At 35.7% G+C, this 16,072-nt stretch overlaps 1 long non-coding RNA gene across 3 annotated transcripts in view; it reads right to left on the bottom strand.

Annotated features, from left to right (window-relative positions):
• Positions 1-16,072, bottom strand: part of LOC105475456 (uncharacterized) — a 39,940-nt gene that overhangs the window by 220 nt on the left and 23,648 nt on the right. The window contains exons 2-6 of one of the 3 annotated variants that reach the window (XR_983362.3): positions 15,050-15,142; positions 12,734-12,883; positions 10,277-10,398; positions 5,061-5,121; positions 1,025-1,153 (exon numbers count right to left, since the gene is read on the bottom strand). This is a non-coding gene — a long non-coding RNA (uncharacterized lncRNA). The remainder of the gene's footprint in view (positions 1-1,024; positions 1,154-5,060; positions 5,122-10,276; positions 10,399-12,733; positions 12,884-15,049; positions 15,143-16,072) is intronic. The other 2 variants (XR_011622114.1, XR_011622115.1) reach the window with 2 other exon arrangements.

The raw sequence follows: 16,072 nt of genomic DNA, 5'->3' as shown, positions 1-16,072 counted from the left end.
GGACAAGAAAGTATATATATATATAAAAGAAGAAAATGCTCCAAATATCAGAGGACTGTAGTCTTTTGGTTAAAGGGAATTATAACACAAGGGGGTCTTGGAAATAGTATTTGGTTACAGAAAGGACAAGCTATATAAGTTTAGGAGCCCAGTGCAAAATGAAAAGGAGGGGTTTTTTGTTCAAATATTGAGAATTTCAAGAAAGCAATAGTAGAACATTAAAGTGTGTGCCCCGTCAGAGTGTGGATTCCTGCGCAACCACATTGGTGGCATGCCCATAAAGCCCACCCTTATTACAAGCAAAAATACTGAATATGCCACAGTTCTTTTCTTATAATTATAAAAAATCCATAGCCACTCAACCAAAATACAGGCTGTATTAAACCACTGTACCTGTGTCAAGAACCAAAGTTGAAATAAATGAGCTTTATAATACATTCATTCCATATATAAGTTCTATAATTTTAGCAATATTATTTTGAGTTAATAGCATTTATTATACTATCTTTTGTATTCTAAATATAAACTCATATATTAACTATTCATATCACGTGACCATGACCCAAGGCTTTTATATTTTATATTATGTGGGACACTTTTAAAAATATTTATGCTGTCAGCCACATAAAACATTATGTGTGAGTTGTAAAATGGATTTCATTTTCTCAAAAGGATTCACCCTTTCAAAGTAAAGAAACTGAGATTGTAATCTAGCAATTTAACACAACATAACATGAATTTCTACTATGTTTAGTTTCATATCCTCAATTACTTATAGATGAACTGGTTTGTAATGCTTGCATTTGTCTTGTCAAATTGTCCTGAACTGGTAATTTGCCTCGTGACCTTGTGCAGTTTCTAGAAAGAAGTGGAACGTTAAGCTTTTGTCCTAGAAAACGCAAGCCTGGGGTAAACAAATCAAACTAATAAACACTGGCTAATAAGTTTATCTTATTACTAGTTTACATAGTTGTTTTATGTCACAAAATCGCAATGAATCATTTTTTAATGTTGAAATGCTTACCCTGTGAAGTGTTATTTTATGAGGATAATTTTTCATCTCCTTCTACCTGGTAAAACTATTTCCTTAGTTATCATTAATCATGCTTCATGCAAATCAACTGCACAGGCAAATCGCCAACACAGAAACATCCTAATGAAAATATGAAAATTTAAATTTTTATTTTTTTTTGCAAAATTCTTTCATTATGAATTAGATCATATTGGTTATAACTCACAATATCTAATTAACTTCCAGATATAAATGTAGTTCCATGTCTCGAAAACAAAGCTGCATTTCCTGACTTCTTGCAATATAGAACATTTCCCTTTAACTCCTGAGCTTTGTAAGATATTTTATCTAGTGTTCTAGGTTGCTAGACTCCCATGTTAAAAGAATGGCAGAATATAAAACCCATACAATTTTCAGGGATGATATTCTGACATCTGGTGATATTTCAAGTAAGTCAAAATTTCTACAAAATACGTGTATATTTGAATTAAAAAACAAAAAATAGCCCCTAATATAGTACAGTAATATTAATTTTCATTTTATCTTAACCAATAAATAATCACATATTTCTTAGTTCCCATTTTAAAATACCTGTTTTAGTATGAAAATACTCCTTGAATATTTTCTGATTCTTCTATAATGCAAATATTGACTATTGATTAATATTTTTTAAAGGTACTCTGACATAAGTTGCTCTGTGGGATTGGCACACTACCCATTAAAATAGTCGTTAATTATTTTCTTGCCAATTCACAAAACTTTTTTAAAATGCAATAAAAGATTATTTATTAAATGTTTAATAGCATAACTGTGAGGTGGGGCTGCCAACTCTGCCAGATATCAAGTCACATTTTAAAACAGTGATAATCAAAACAGCATGCTATTAGAACAAAAATAAGTGTGACGATAAATAGAACATAGTGAAAATGCCTGAACAAAACTATATAACAAAATTTTTTAGACATAGGCAACATAAAGTAGCAGAGAAGGACTATTAATAAACAAAGATTATTAATTAGCAATCTGTGGAAATTGACCTTATGTCAATCTAAATTCCTTATAGACTACTAAATTCACTAAAAACAAATCATAGGAAATTTAAGTAAATATAGATCACTAGAAGGATGATCCATCTGCAATAAAAACACAATTTATTCAATTAAGCCCCCCAAAAATAAGTAGACATAAATAAATTACATTAAATGAATTTAAAGCTATTTAGGAACTTATGTTAACTTTAATTTTGAGACAGAAGCAATGCAATTAAACTAATCTTATGGTAGAATTCTATTACTTTCATATTGAAAATACTGATGTTAACATCAAAATACAACAATGATAATGAACTTGGGGTAAAACCGGTTTACTACTATACTCTGATGAAACTGTCTTCATATAACCCTTATAAAAGGCAAACTGCAATCTGTATGAAGACTAGATTTATTTCCACAATTTCTCTGAATACCCACATTTCGGGGAAATTTATGTAAGAAAACAACTTAGCTGCAGATAAATCAATATGTATAAACATAACAATAAAAAATTAGAAATATATATAAGGTTTAATGATGGAAGAATGCTTAAATTAATAATTTTGCATTCATTATAGCATTAACATTATTTGCATCCATTATAGCCTTAACAATCTCACTTAACACTTTTTAGGAAAATTGGCAACATGATAAAATAAGAGAATCTCTAGAAAGTGTTGTTAGACTTTCCCTAATATATATTGAAATTGATAACATTTGATTCTAGGATTGTCATTATAATCAGTAGGGATTATATATATATATATATAAAGCAATAGGGATTATCACCAGTGCTTAGGCTTCGAGAAATGTCGTTTAACAATATGTTTCAAAACTTATAAAAACAAGTGTATTCATTCATAGAAAAAGTTGCAGTACTTTTTAAAAGACCACAAAATATGTAATAATTCAAAAACAATAGAAGTTTATTTTTTAGTCAACTAGTTTCCGAGATGGGGTTATAACCAAAACTATAAATAAATGTAGATACAACTACAGATATAGATTCATACAAACATGAAGATATAATTAAATTAAAAAATACAGACACTGGGTGCAGTGGCTCATGCCTGTAATCCCAGCACTTTGGGAGGCCAAGGCAGGCGGATCACAAGGTCAGGAGATTGAGACCATCCTGGCCAACATGGTGAAATCCCGTCTCTGCTAAAAATACAAAAAAAAGCTGGGTGTGGTGGTGTGCACCTGTAATACCAGCTACTCAAGAGGCTGAGGCAGGAGAATCACTTGAACCAGGGAGGCGGAGCTTGCAGCGAGCTGAGATCGCACCACTGTACTCCAGGCTGGCCACAGAGCGACACTCCGTCTCCAAAAAACAAACAAACAAACAAAACAGATGTATCTGTCTCCAGATTGGTTTTCTTTTTTAAAAGAATTTCAGGTGATTCATTTTTCTTTTAGTTTATTTGTATTTTCTACAATGACTAATACTTTATTAAATCATTAAGATTAAAAAATTAAAAAGTGGTAAATTAAAACATCCATGAAAACATTGAAAAAACGTATTTAATATGCTAAGATTAAACACAATCTGCAGTTATAAGTACACCATGATTAGAAGTATGTATTTATACATTCACATGTATATATACACACATATACACAAAGATTATAAAGGCATTCATATAAATATGTAGTTGTGTTAAGTTTTTGATATTACAATTATTTTTCCATATTTTAAAATGTTAGGTCATTTTAACAATTTTTAAAGAGAAATCTTTTAATGAGAAGAAAAGCATTCTTTTGAATCTAATTTGCTCTAAGAACTGGGCTACAGAATTATTCTGAGGGACAGAAATACTGTTTTTATGTTTAAATTAAATAATAAAAATTATTTGATTGATTGTCTCTGTTAAAGCTGAGAAAACTGGAGTCTGTTTAGATAGACTATGTAGTGCGTTGAATGATGGCTCCCCAGAAGATATGCCTAAATTCTAATTCCCAGAACTCGTGAATGTGACCTTACTTGGATAAGGGGTCTTTGTAGATGTAATTAAATTAGGGGTCTTGGCATGAATCATCCTGAATTACCTGAGTGGGCCCTGAATGCAACGAAGTGTCCTTGTAAGAGAAAGAAGATATGCGGAAGTAGAGCCACATAAACATGGAAGCAGAAATCAGTGAGGCAGCCACAAGCCAAGGAGAATCAAAGAACGCCTGGAGCCACAAGAAGCCGGAGGGAGGCAGAAAAACGAATCTGCTTTAGAGGCTCTGAAAAGAGCATCGTCTTGCTGACACCTTGATTTGAAATTTCTAGCCTCCAAAACTGAGAAAAATAAATTTCTGTTGCTTTAAGCCACCCAGTTTGTAGTAAGTTGTTAGGACAGCCGTGGGAAACTAACACAGAATGGTTATACAAAATGAAATAAATTATTCTCCATAATGAAGTATTAAGAATATAAAATATTTTCCTGGTGATTCAAGAGCATGCTTTGGGGTCCCTGAATGGGGAGGAGAGGTGTGGGAAACAGTCACTATGAAAAACATAATCTAGCACAAATTGGCAAGCAGGACTAAGGAGAGTCTGACCAAGAAGCTCTAAACTAAATAACTTAGTTTTACTTGTACATTTTCTCTGTTGTGCTGTTCTGAGCTTACTCTCCATCTTTTATCCCCCATTCTTCAGTAAAAGTTTATTCTTAAAAGAACAGTGCTTTAGAGATTGAATAACCAGCATCTGTGTTTCACGCCAGGGATGAGAGGAGAAAGCAATGTCGAGAAGACTAGAAACAGAGAAGGAGAGCAGAACTCAGCGGCACCATGAAAATAGCAATGAGCAGTGAGCAGAAGCAAACCTATTAAGAGATTTGGACGAGGCAGGGCATGGGGCTTCAACAAATGCATTTGGATAATTAGGGAAAGTGAGACTCCAAAGACTACTGAACTTGGCCACACATAAGCAATAGAGGTTTGGATTGAATTACAGGAGAGGTCAATTTTAGCCAAAGTCAAATTTTAAGTTCCTTTTAAAATCAGCTATGTAGGGCCGCATCTTTGACCTTTTGTTTTCTCTTCTTCCTCCATCTCTTCCGTGTCATGATATGGATTTTTCTTACCGGGCTGTAGGATAGGAATAGCCAAGTTAAATTAAGTAGAGTCAACACCAAGAACTTGCTACCCCACCCCAGGGTTGTTAATGTGAACAAACTATTAAAACAGAGATCATGAGGACTCAAAGTGAGAAGAAATAATTGACACAAGAATCTTTAAAACATCAAAGAGGTTTGTCTTTTTCTGTCTGGCTAATTTCACTTAACATAATGACCTCCAGTTTCATCCATGTTTTTGTGAATGACTGAAGGATAGTTACCAGAGGCAGGAAAGGGCAGTGGAGGGCTGAGGGGGAAGTGGGGAAGGTTAACGGGTACAAAAAAATAGAATGAATGAATAAGGCCTAGTATTTGATAGCACAACAGGATGACTAGAGTCAATAATAATTTAATTGTGCATTTAAAAATACATAAAAGTATAATTATATTGTTTGTGCATTTAAAAATATATGAGTATAATTACATTGTTTGTACATTTTAAAATATATAAAAGAGTATAATTATATTATTTGTAACACAAAGGATAAATGCTTTAGGAGATGAATACCCCCATTTACCCTGATGTGATTATTACTCATTGCATGCCTGTATCAAAACATCTCATGTACCCCGTAAATATGTACATGTACTATGTACCCACAAAAATTAAAACTAAAATATTATAAAATTTAAAAATATCAACAAGGGTGAACAAAAGGAGAGTGGTGCAAGTGGGAAAAGAAGACAAGCCAGTGAAAAATGGTCAGAGGGGTGAAAAGATAGGAAGATAAAAGAATAAAATAGTAATGCATATGTTTCAATCAAATAAATAATGAGGTAAGAAAAAGATGAAAGAAATGGGGAAAGAATTTAGCAGGAAAGGGAAGTAGAAAAAGCTTTGAATGCAGAACACAGTATCACCATAACAAATCAGATTATATTAAACCTGAGTGCTTTTAGAGCATATATAAAATCATTTCAACTTCTGGCTTTAATGAGAGGTATAATCAATTTAAATTTTAATTTAAATGACACTTTCCAAAGATCATAAAAGTTTAGAGTCAACAAAGATTTATGACACTCTGGGAGAAGTTAGAAATTTGGAAATGCATTAATTCTGTTATGACATTTGGAGTTGTTACAAAACCAGTTGTTTGGTAAATAACTCCATGACCTAAAAGAGCTCATTTAGTTTTCAAAGTGAATATTCACTCTAAGGGAGCCTCTTTCATAAAAGGAGGCTCCAGTTCAGGTTTTGGGAAGAAAGGTTAATGATGAAACAGCACTTTAGTGCTTCTATTTTGAATAAATTATTAGCCTTTTCCAGTTCCAGCATTAATTTTGTTATTTATGTGAATTAATATAATCTCTGAAGAAAAACTATCTGATGTTATTAATTTGAAAAATGTGGCTTTGGAAAACTTATAGTCATCCATTTTAGTTTTATAGGAAAGAGTTCTTAAAAAGATGAAATGTGAAGGTGATGAATATGTAATAATGTTTTCATACACTTGCCAATTTAATGTGTTTGCATAAATATTTAATACATCAATCTTTTCAAGAAGAACATGTTCTGCATTTCAATGTGTCTTTTCTTTTTCATTAGATTGGCCTATTTCCAAAGTCCCCAGAGAAAATTGTATTATTTGGTGGACATTTCCAAAACAGTAATCGAACCTCCTTATTTTGTGAGTGCATAAGAAAATGGAATTTTTATTTGGACTCCATGCAGTTTCATTATTATACATATGTGTACATGATTTGTAAGAATAAAATCTGCTTTAGTTGATTTGGCATAATATAAAATTACGGAAAACATAATTTGAATCAAATATTAAGAGTGAAGCAAGTGTGTTGAAAGTATTTTAACTTTCAAAGTAGAAATGTTTGTGGCTAATTCCTGACATCACAACTTTGTCCAGATTTGAGGTACTTGCATAAAATATGTAAACTTTTATCTTGAAATTTAGTTTAACTCTATTAAATTGTTCTCATTTTAAGGTTCTGTTCAGCTAAACACAATTCTTTATTAAACTGCTCTCCCTAAATCTCATTCAAATTTAATTACTTTTCCAATATGTCTTCTCAAGTCATAAATATGCCTGGCTACTCCATACATACAATAACACCTTGAATCTGTTAGTTTATTTCTTTTTCTTTCTTTTTTTTTTGGAGGGGTTGGTGGGGACAGAGTCTTGTTTTGTCTCCCACACTGGCACACGGTGGTGTGATCTTAGCTCACTGCAGTCTCAAACTCCTGGGCTCAAGCAATCCTCCCACCCCAGCTTTCTGAGTATCTGGGACTACAGGTGTGCACCAACAGACTCAGCTAATTTTTAAGATTTTTGTAAAGAAAAGGTCTTGCTGTGTTTCTCAGACTGGTCTCAAACTTGTGGCCTGAAGCGATCCTCCTGTCTGGGCTTTCCAAAGTTTCTTTCTTTACACGTGCTCTTTGAAGTGATATTTTAAGTATATGTGCTTGCTGCATTAGAAAAACCATCTAATTTGCCTCTAATGTTACTATTCTTGTCTTATTTTTCTTCCATTCATCTTTTACTGGTGCATGTATTTTGAAATAATATTCAAAATTTTTATAAAACAAAACTGCTGACCAGGAATCAACTGCAGAGGATCTGCCTAGGACTTACCAAGCTTATGAGGCAATACTTTCAACTTTGAACTTTCCTGCAAGTCCTCAAGGTCTAGCAAGACATAGTCGACCTTCCCAGGACTCTGCACAAGCAGATTAGCATGACTTTTCACCAGCAGGGAAATCACAAGTACCCAAGGGCTAATTCCCTCTAAGAGTGGCAGAGAATACGTGCTATCTCTTTAGACAGACAAATGATTGGGAGTTGAAGACTTGATAAACACTCAGGCTGTCATTTTCTTCAGAATCCCCTAGCAAAAGTTTTAAGTTTGTAGTTGTAAAATTTGAAGACATGAGCGCTATAGGTGTAGAACATAAGGTCCTCTGGGGAGGAAGATTTTAGTCTAGTTTACTGTTCCTTTGTGGTTAGATAAAGAGTCCTGCTGCATGCTAAGTGTTCAATAGTTAATTGTAAAATAAATGAATCAGAGGAGGACAATAATTTTAAAAGGAAAAAAAAAGTGACCAGTTTGCTAATGTTCCATTTACATGATCGAATAATGAAATGAATTGTTCAACGGGTGAAGCACATCAGGATTGGACAGGCCTAACCCCAGAGCACATTTGGCAAAATTATGGGGACTCGCTCTTCTCTGAGAATATGCTACTAAACGTCAATCTCCTATTAACTTATACTCTGACAGCCTTGGTTTTCTATCACAGTAGTCAACAAACATTTCAATGTGAAATTAGAAGAAAACATAAAATATGGAGTTTTCTCAAAAAAATTAGTAGAATTACCACTACCATATGATCTAGCAATTCCACTTCTGAATATCCATCCAAAAGAATTGAAATCATGATCTTAAAGAGACATCTGCAGCCCCATCAATATTCATAACAGCCAAGATGTAGAAACCACCCAAATGTCCATAAACAGATGAATGGATAATTGTATTCTCAACTTTTGTTTTAGATTCAGGGATACATGTGCAGGCTTGTTATGTAGGTATATTGTGTGATGCTGAGGGTTGGGGTACAAATGATCCATCACTCAGGTAGTGAGCATAGTACTCAACCCTTCCCTCCCTCCCAATTCTAGAAGCCCCCAGTGTCTATTGTTGCCATATTTATATATGTAAGTACTCAATGTTTAGCTCCCACTTATAAGTGAAAAGATCCAGTATTTGTTTTTCTACTCCTGTGTTAATTTGCTTAGGATAATGACCTCCAGCTACATCTATGTTGCTGCAAAGGACATAATTTTGTTATTTTTTATGGCTACTTAGTAATTCATGGTGTATATGTACCACCTTTTCTTCATTCAGTCCACCAATGATGGGCACCTAGGTTGATTCCATGTCTTTACTATTGTGAAAGATGCGTGATGAACATATGAGTGCACATGTCATTTTAGTAGAATAATTTATTTTCTTTTGGATATATATCCAGTAACGGGATTGCTGGGTCAGAGAGTAATTCTGTTGTAAGTTCTTTGAGAAGTCTCAAAATTGCTTTCTACAGTGGTAGAACTAATTTACATTCCCACCAATAGTGTATAAGCATTCCCTTTTCTCCTCAGCCTGGCCAGCACCTGTTGTTTTTCTGACTTTTTGATACTAGTCATTCTGACTGGTGTGAGATGTTATCTCACTGTGATTTTGAAATACATTTCTCTGATGATTAGTGACGTTGGGCTGTTTTATATGTTTATTGACTACTTGCCAGTCTTCTTTTGAGAAGTGTTTGTTCATGTCTATTGCCCAATTTTTAATGGGATTATTTGTTTTTTGCTTGTTCAATTGGTTAAGTTCTTTACAGACTCTGGATATTGGTCCTTTGTTGGATGTATAGTTTGTGAATATTTTCTCTCAGTCTGTAGGGTATATTTTTACTCTGTTAATAGTTTCTTTGGCTGTGTTGAAGCTCTTGAGTTTAATTAGGTTTCATTTGTCAGTTTTAATTTTTATTACAATTGCTTTTGAGGACTTAGTCATAAATTATTTCCCAAGACCGATGCCCAGAATGATGTTTACTAGGTGTTCTTCTAGGATTCTTGTAGTTTGAGGTCTTACATTTACATCTTTAATCCTTCTTAAGTTAATGTTTGTATGTGGTGAAAGGCAAGGATCCAGTTTTGTTCTTTTGCATAAGGTATTTATTGCAACTACTGAATTCGGTTGCAGGGTGAAAGCAGCCCTAGACAATGTATAAAAGGATGAGTGCAGCTGCATTTTAATAAAAAAAAAACAGGCAGCTGTCCGGAATGGGGCCATGGGTTACTATTTGCCAAATCCTGTATCATAACACATAAAAATTCAAAATATAACAATATTTTCTATTATAATTTCACATTTGAAACACATGGGGCTATCCCTAATTTACTACTTGTTCACATTCTCTCTCCCTCCTCCTTTTCCCTCCTCTCCCAATCTCTCTCTCTCACCCTCTGTTCCAATCTCATCTCTCTCTCTCTCCCCGCCACCCACTCTATTCCCAAGTGCTATGGGAGCAACCTACCCCAGTGGGGAGAAGTATTTTGTGACCGACATAGTTTAAATTGCCAGCTTACCATCATAATAAAAAGCAGACTGACCTTTAGTTGGTTTTATTATGCGTTGAAATTCTGTATCACTTTTCTTGCCCATATTGCCTGAATCCAAAGCAGAGACTGCTCCCACCATTGACCCTCTGTTCTTTACCACTGTCCTTTTGTTTCTTAAACAGAAAATATAACTGCATATGTTGTATTATTTTTAAAAAATAATAAATATTTTAAAACTATTATGTAGAGGTTGTTGGACACATGTTAATTTATTTAATGAATCCTATTAATGAACATTTGTACTATTTCCAATGTCCTTCACTAAATATACATGAACACTCATTTTTGCACATTTGTGAAAGTGTTTTGTTTGTATAAATTCCTAGAACTGAATCAATGACACACTTAAAATTGTAATAAATATTGCCACATTGCTTTTCAAAAATTCTATCAATTTAAACTCTACCTGGGACTGAATGATAGTCTTTTCTCTATACTCTCTTCAGCAAAAAATACAATGATGTTCTTAATTTTTGCCAAACCATTAACCCCAGAATGGTAACATTTCATTCAAATAACACTTCTTTTCATAAATTATCAACCATTTCTATTTTTTTCCTTTGAAAATTCTCTTCATTATATAATGGTACGTGATTTGGGTTCAGGTGGAGTGAATATCCACAAAGGCAGACTTCCAAACACATAACATTTACTATATTCAGATAGAGTCTTTGAAAATTGCACACCTTGTTAAGTTGGATGAGTCTTGTGTGAGATTATTTAGTTTCTTTAGTGGAATACGTTCAGATATTTCTGTCCACACAAAAATCTCTCACATGATCATCAGTAATTTATTTGTACTTTCATCAATAAGAAATAATTATAAATATTTATGTTTGATGTGTAGTGCCAATCATTTCATTTTGAGTATGATATTTTCTGAAGACATACCTAGTCCCCAGGAAACTATATTTCTCTTATCTAGGAGTAAAAATGGGGTAGATTCATCCACAATAACCCATAGTATTTAATAATAAAATTAACAATTTCTAATGTAACTTCATATTTACATCATTTAGCCTACATATTTCACTTCTCTGTTTTCCTCACATACCTTTATTCCATCCATCAAAATGGATTTTGAATTCATCATAGAATATTGCATATTATTACTGATTTCTATGAAAAACTTGAAATACATGAGATATTTTTTCATAAAAAATGTGTTTTGTTTGAGATGACAATGTTAGGCAATATAATTACATTGAGACCACTTTGGATATTAACGTTTATAGGGAAAATATTTAAGATGTTTAAGTTTTAAAGTATCATCTAAACAAGATATGCACACCCAGCCTTCCTATTTTTTGACAGTGGTACAGACAGCCCAACCTCCTTTCTTTCCATGGACCCTCCCCCTTAGTCTCTAACCACGACTGAGCCCTCTCCCCTCAAAGTGCAAAACTTTATTTCTCTCTGTATTTCCTTCCAATTCCAGATTAAGGAATCAGAGTCTAATAGTAATTATTCTCCTAATTACTATACCTAAAAGGACAACATTTAACTCTAGAATGTGTTTCTCTGGCTATATTATACCACAGGGCAAAATTTCTATACACAAATACTGTACTCTGTATTCTCCCATGTTGGAATGAATGAACTGTTAATTCTCCTATCTAAACTCAGGTGTTCCTGAGTTTACTGGATATCATGCACTATTCACTGGATACCATCCACTTACTGTCTACTCAGAGACATAACTCCTACATTTGTCCCCTTTCTTTCTCTCTTCCTTCATTATCTGCAACACTGATATTCCTTAGGACTCTTTTCCTGTACTGGTCTCCTCTTTATCTATGTTCACTCTATAAGAGATGAGATCTCATGTAAACTCATAACTACAAATACTGTCAATCTCCTGAAAAATTGCTAACTTTCATCTCCAAGCCAAACCTGACTTCTGAACTCTAAATTAATACGTTCAAATTGTTTTCTTAACATCTGAAGCCAGGCAACTTAGTTGCCTCTTTAACATGTTTAAAACTGACTCTTGATCTCTTGCATATCTTTCCCTCTCATAGTCCTATATATCAGTAAATGGCAATTCCATTTTTTCCTAATTTCTGAGATCAAAACATTTATAGGCATAACTTAATTCTTGCTTTTCCTCATAACTATATACAACTAACTATAAACACTCTCAACTTTTTCTTCAAATATCCAGAATCTAATAGTTCAAGATAATCTAATTCTAACTACCCCTATATCTATTACTCTAGTCTAAGCTACTGTCATGATCCACTTCAACTATCTGGGCTGCTTCTCTTACCTTTGTTTCAATGTAGTATGATACAGTAATGATAGTTTTCTTTTTAAACCAAAATACAGATTATGTCATGTTTGCTTTAAAACCGTCAATGGCTTTCTAGCTTCCTCAGAGTGAAAACCAAAGTACAAGACCCTACATGATCTAGACAAATAGGATCTCTCTCTGATCCTATCTCTTACCACTCCCTCCTTGTTCACTTCCAGCCACACTGACAATTTGCTGTTGCTCAGGACACATCTAGCCATCTCTCCTCTCAGGAGTCTGTATTCCCTTTGTCTCTCCTTTCTGTATAGATAATTTTCCTGGCACCTCCACTTTCTTCAATTTTTCTGTCATACAGCCACGATATAAAATAGAATATCAGCATTAATATTAATTCTATTAATAAAAATGTTAATATGAATGCAATAGAATATTAATAAAGAGTAGGACATCCATAATATGAAATGCATGTATGGGTAGCTAGATAAACATAGCTTCAGTGTATAACTGAAATCTAGTAGATTACAAAACAGAATTAATATCTTCCAAGTAACTGTGAAAGATAAATACTAATAGCTAACATTTAATAACTGTTATTCTTTTGGACTGTATTGTGTGTATCTTGTGCACATTAATTCACTTAACCATCAAAACAGCCCTAGGGAGCAGGTAATACTATTCTCATTTTACAGATGCGTCACCGAGGCAAGAGAGGTTAAACAACTTGCCCCGTTTCACATAAGTAGTAAGAGCTATGATTCAAATCTAAATAATGACTCTAAAATTATGCCCTTGATCATCATACTCTTGGCCACTGTTCAAACTATCTTTATAATATAAAGGTTTTTAATAAAGTAAAATTTCTTTAGAAACAAATTAAGAGGCCCAAATACCTTGTAAAGCAAGATTACAAAAGTAAAGACAACTGTGGTAGGCATAATTCTAAGATGTCCCCATTATTCTCGCCTTTCACTGTGCAGCTCTGTATAAATCCCTCCATTGAGGGTGGGCAGGCTTTGTGAATGTGATGGAATAGTCTCTCCCATGAGTAGTGTATGAAAACTGGCACATCTGACCTTAATAAGGGCAGATTATCCTCAGTGGGCTTAACCTAGGTAGGTGAGCTCTGCTCGTAAAGAAGAGCTTCAAATTTGAGAACGGGTATTTGATATGCAGGAAGTTCCCCATTGCTGTCTTTGAAGAGGAAGAGGGCCATGTGGCAAGGGACCTAGAGGGCCCTTGAAGAGATGACAGTGACACCTTGGCAGATACCCATTAAGGAACTGAACTTTGCCGACAATGCAAATGAGTTTGGAGGAGCACCCTGATCTTCAAATGAAAACACAGCCAGCTCGACAGTGAACAGAGAATTCAGTCACTCCATTCCTGACCTTATAACTGCATAATACTGAGATCATAAATTGGTATTATTTTAAGCCATTATGTGTGCAGTAATTTGTTACTCAGTAATTGAAAACTAGTACAACAGGAATCTGTTATATCAATGTATATGATTCATTTAAATTTATTTAAAAATTGATTTGTCTGATTTGGTTTAAAGATTAAAGGAATAGGAGGAGGAGGTGGAGCAAGATATCTAGATTGAAGATTCCACCAATCATTCTCCCCACAGGAACACCAAATTGAAGAACTACCTACAGAAAAAAATCACCTTTATGAGAATCAAAAATCAGGTGATTAATCATAGTACCTGTTTTTAACTTTGTTATCACCAAAAGAAGCACTGAAGAAGACAGGAAAGACAGTCTTGAATTGCTGATGCTACCCCCTCCCCATCCCCTGGCAGCAGCCTTGTGGTGTAGAGAGAGAATCTGTGCACTTAGGGGAGGAAGTGTAGTGATTACGGGATTTTGCCTTGGAACTTAGTGCTGCCCTATCAGGGTGGAAAGCAACACCAGACAGAACTCAGCTGGTGCCCACAGAGGGAGCATTTAGAACAGCCTAGCCTGAGAGGAATCACCCCTCTCATCAATAGGAACCTCACTTCTAGCAAGCCTTGCCACCACAGGGAAAGTGCTCTTGAGTCCCAAATAAACTTGAGAGGCAGTCTAGGCCACAAAGACTGCAATTCCTGGGAAAGTCCTGGTACTGTGCTGGACCTGGAGCCCGTGGACTTGGGGGACCCTGTGAAACACCAACTGGGGTGGCCAAAGAAGTGCTTGCATCACCCTTCCCCTAACCCCAGGGAAGTAGCTCACAGCTCTGAGAGAGACTCCTTCCCTCTGCTTGAGGAAAGGAGAGGGGACAGTAAAGGGGACTTTGTCTTGCAACTTGGATACGAGCTCAGCCACAGTAGAAGACGGTGCCAGGCAGAATTTTGAGGCTCCCATTCCAGGCCCTTAGTCCTGGACAACATTTCTAGAAACACCCTGGATCAGAAGGGAACCCTCTGCCTTGAAGGGAAGGATCCTGTCTTGGCAGGATTAATCACCTGATGACTGAAGAGCCCTTCGACTCTAAATAATCAGCAGTTGTAGTCAGGCAATACTCACCACGGGCCTTGGGTGAGACTTGGAGATGTGCTAGCTTCAGATATGACTCAGCACAATCCCAGCTGCGGTGAATATGTGGAAAGACTCCTTCTGCTTGAGAAAAAACAGAGGGAAGAGTAAAGGACACTTTGCACCCGGTGCAGCCACAGTGGTATAAGGCATCAAACAGGTTCTTGGGGTCCCCATTGCCAGGTCTTGGCTCTTACATTGCATTTTTGGACCTGCCCTGGGTCAGAGGGGAGCCCACTTCCCTGAAGGGAGAGTCCCAGGCAGAGAAGGCTTCACTAAAAGCTGACTGAAGAGTGAACATCAGTGATAGCTGGGCAGTTCTTGTCACAGGCCTTGGGTGATGGCGGCCATGGGGAGAGACTCCTATGTTTGTGGAAATGGGAGGGAAGAGTCAGAAGAACTTTATCTTGAGGTTTTTATGCCAGCCGAGCCACAGTACATTAGAGCAGCAGGTAGATCCCTAAGGTTTCCAACCCCAGGCACTAGCTCCAAGATGGTATCTCTAGACCTGTGCCGGGCTGGTGGAACTCTCTGCCCTGAAAGGAAGGACACAAACCTGGCTGGGCTTCACCACCTGTTGATTGTAGAGACCCGGTACCTTGAGTGAACATAAGTGGTCACCAGGCAGTGATTACTGCAGGCCTTGGATAAGACCCAGTGCTGTATTGGCTTCAGGCCTGACCGAGCACACTCCCAGTGGTGGTGGCCACAGGTGTGCTTGTGTCACCTCTCCCACAGCTCCCGGCAGCTCAGCACAGAGAGAGACTCCATTTGTTTGTGAGAAAGTAAGAAAATAAAGCAATACTCTCTGCCTGGTAATCCAGAGAATTCTTACACATCTTATCCAAAACAACCAAGGTGGTACCTCTATGAGTCTATAAGAACCACTGCGTTACTGGGCTTAGGGTGCTCCCTTGTGCAAATATGGATGCAATGACAAAAAACTTAGGTCACAACACCCAGGTTTCTTGAAATACCCGGAAAGTCTTGACATGAAGGATGGTTACAAACAAA

Source organism: Macaca nemestrina, chromosome 4, assembly GCF_043159975.1.
Source record: "Macaca nemestrina isolate mMacNem1 chromosome 4, mMacNem.hap1, whole genome shotgun sequence".
Taxonomy (NCBI): Eukaryota; Metazoa; Chordata; class Mammalia; order Primates; family Cercopithecidae; genus Macaca; species Macaca nemestrina.
This window is presented reverse-complemented; position numbering and strand designations above follow the sequence as displayed.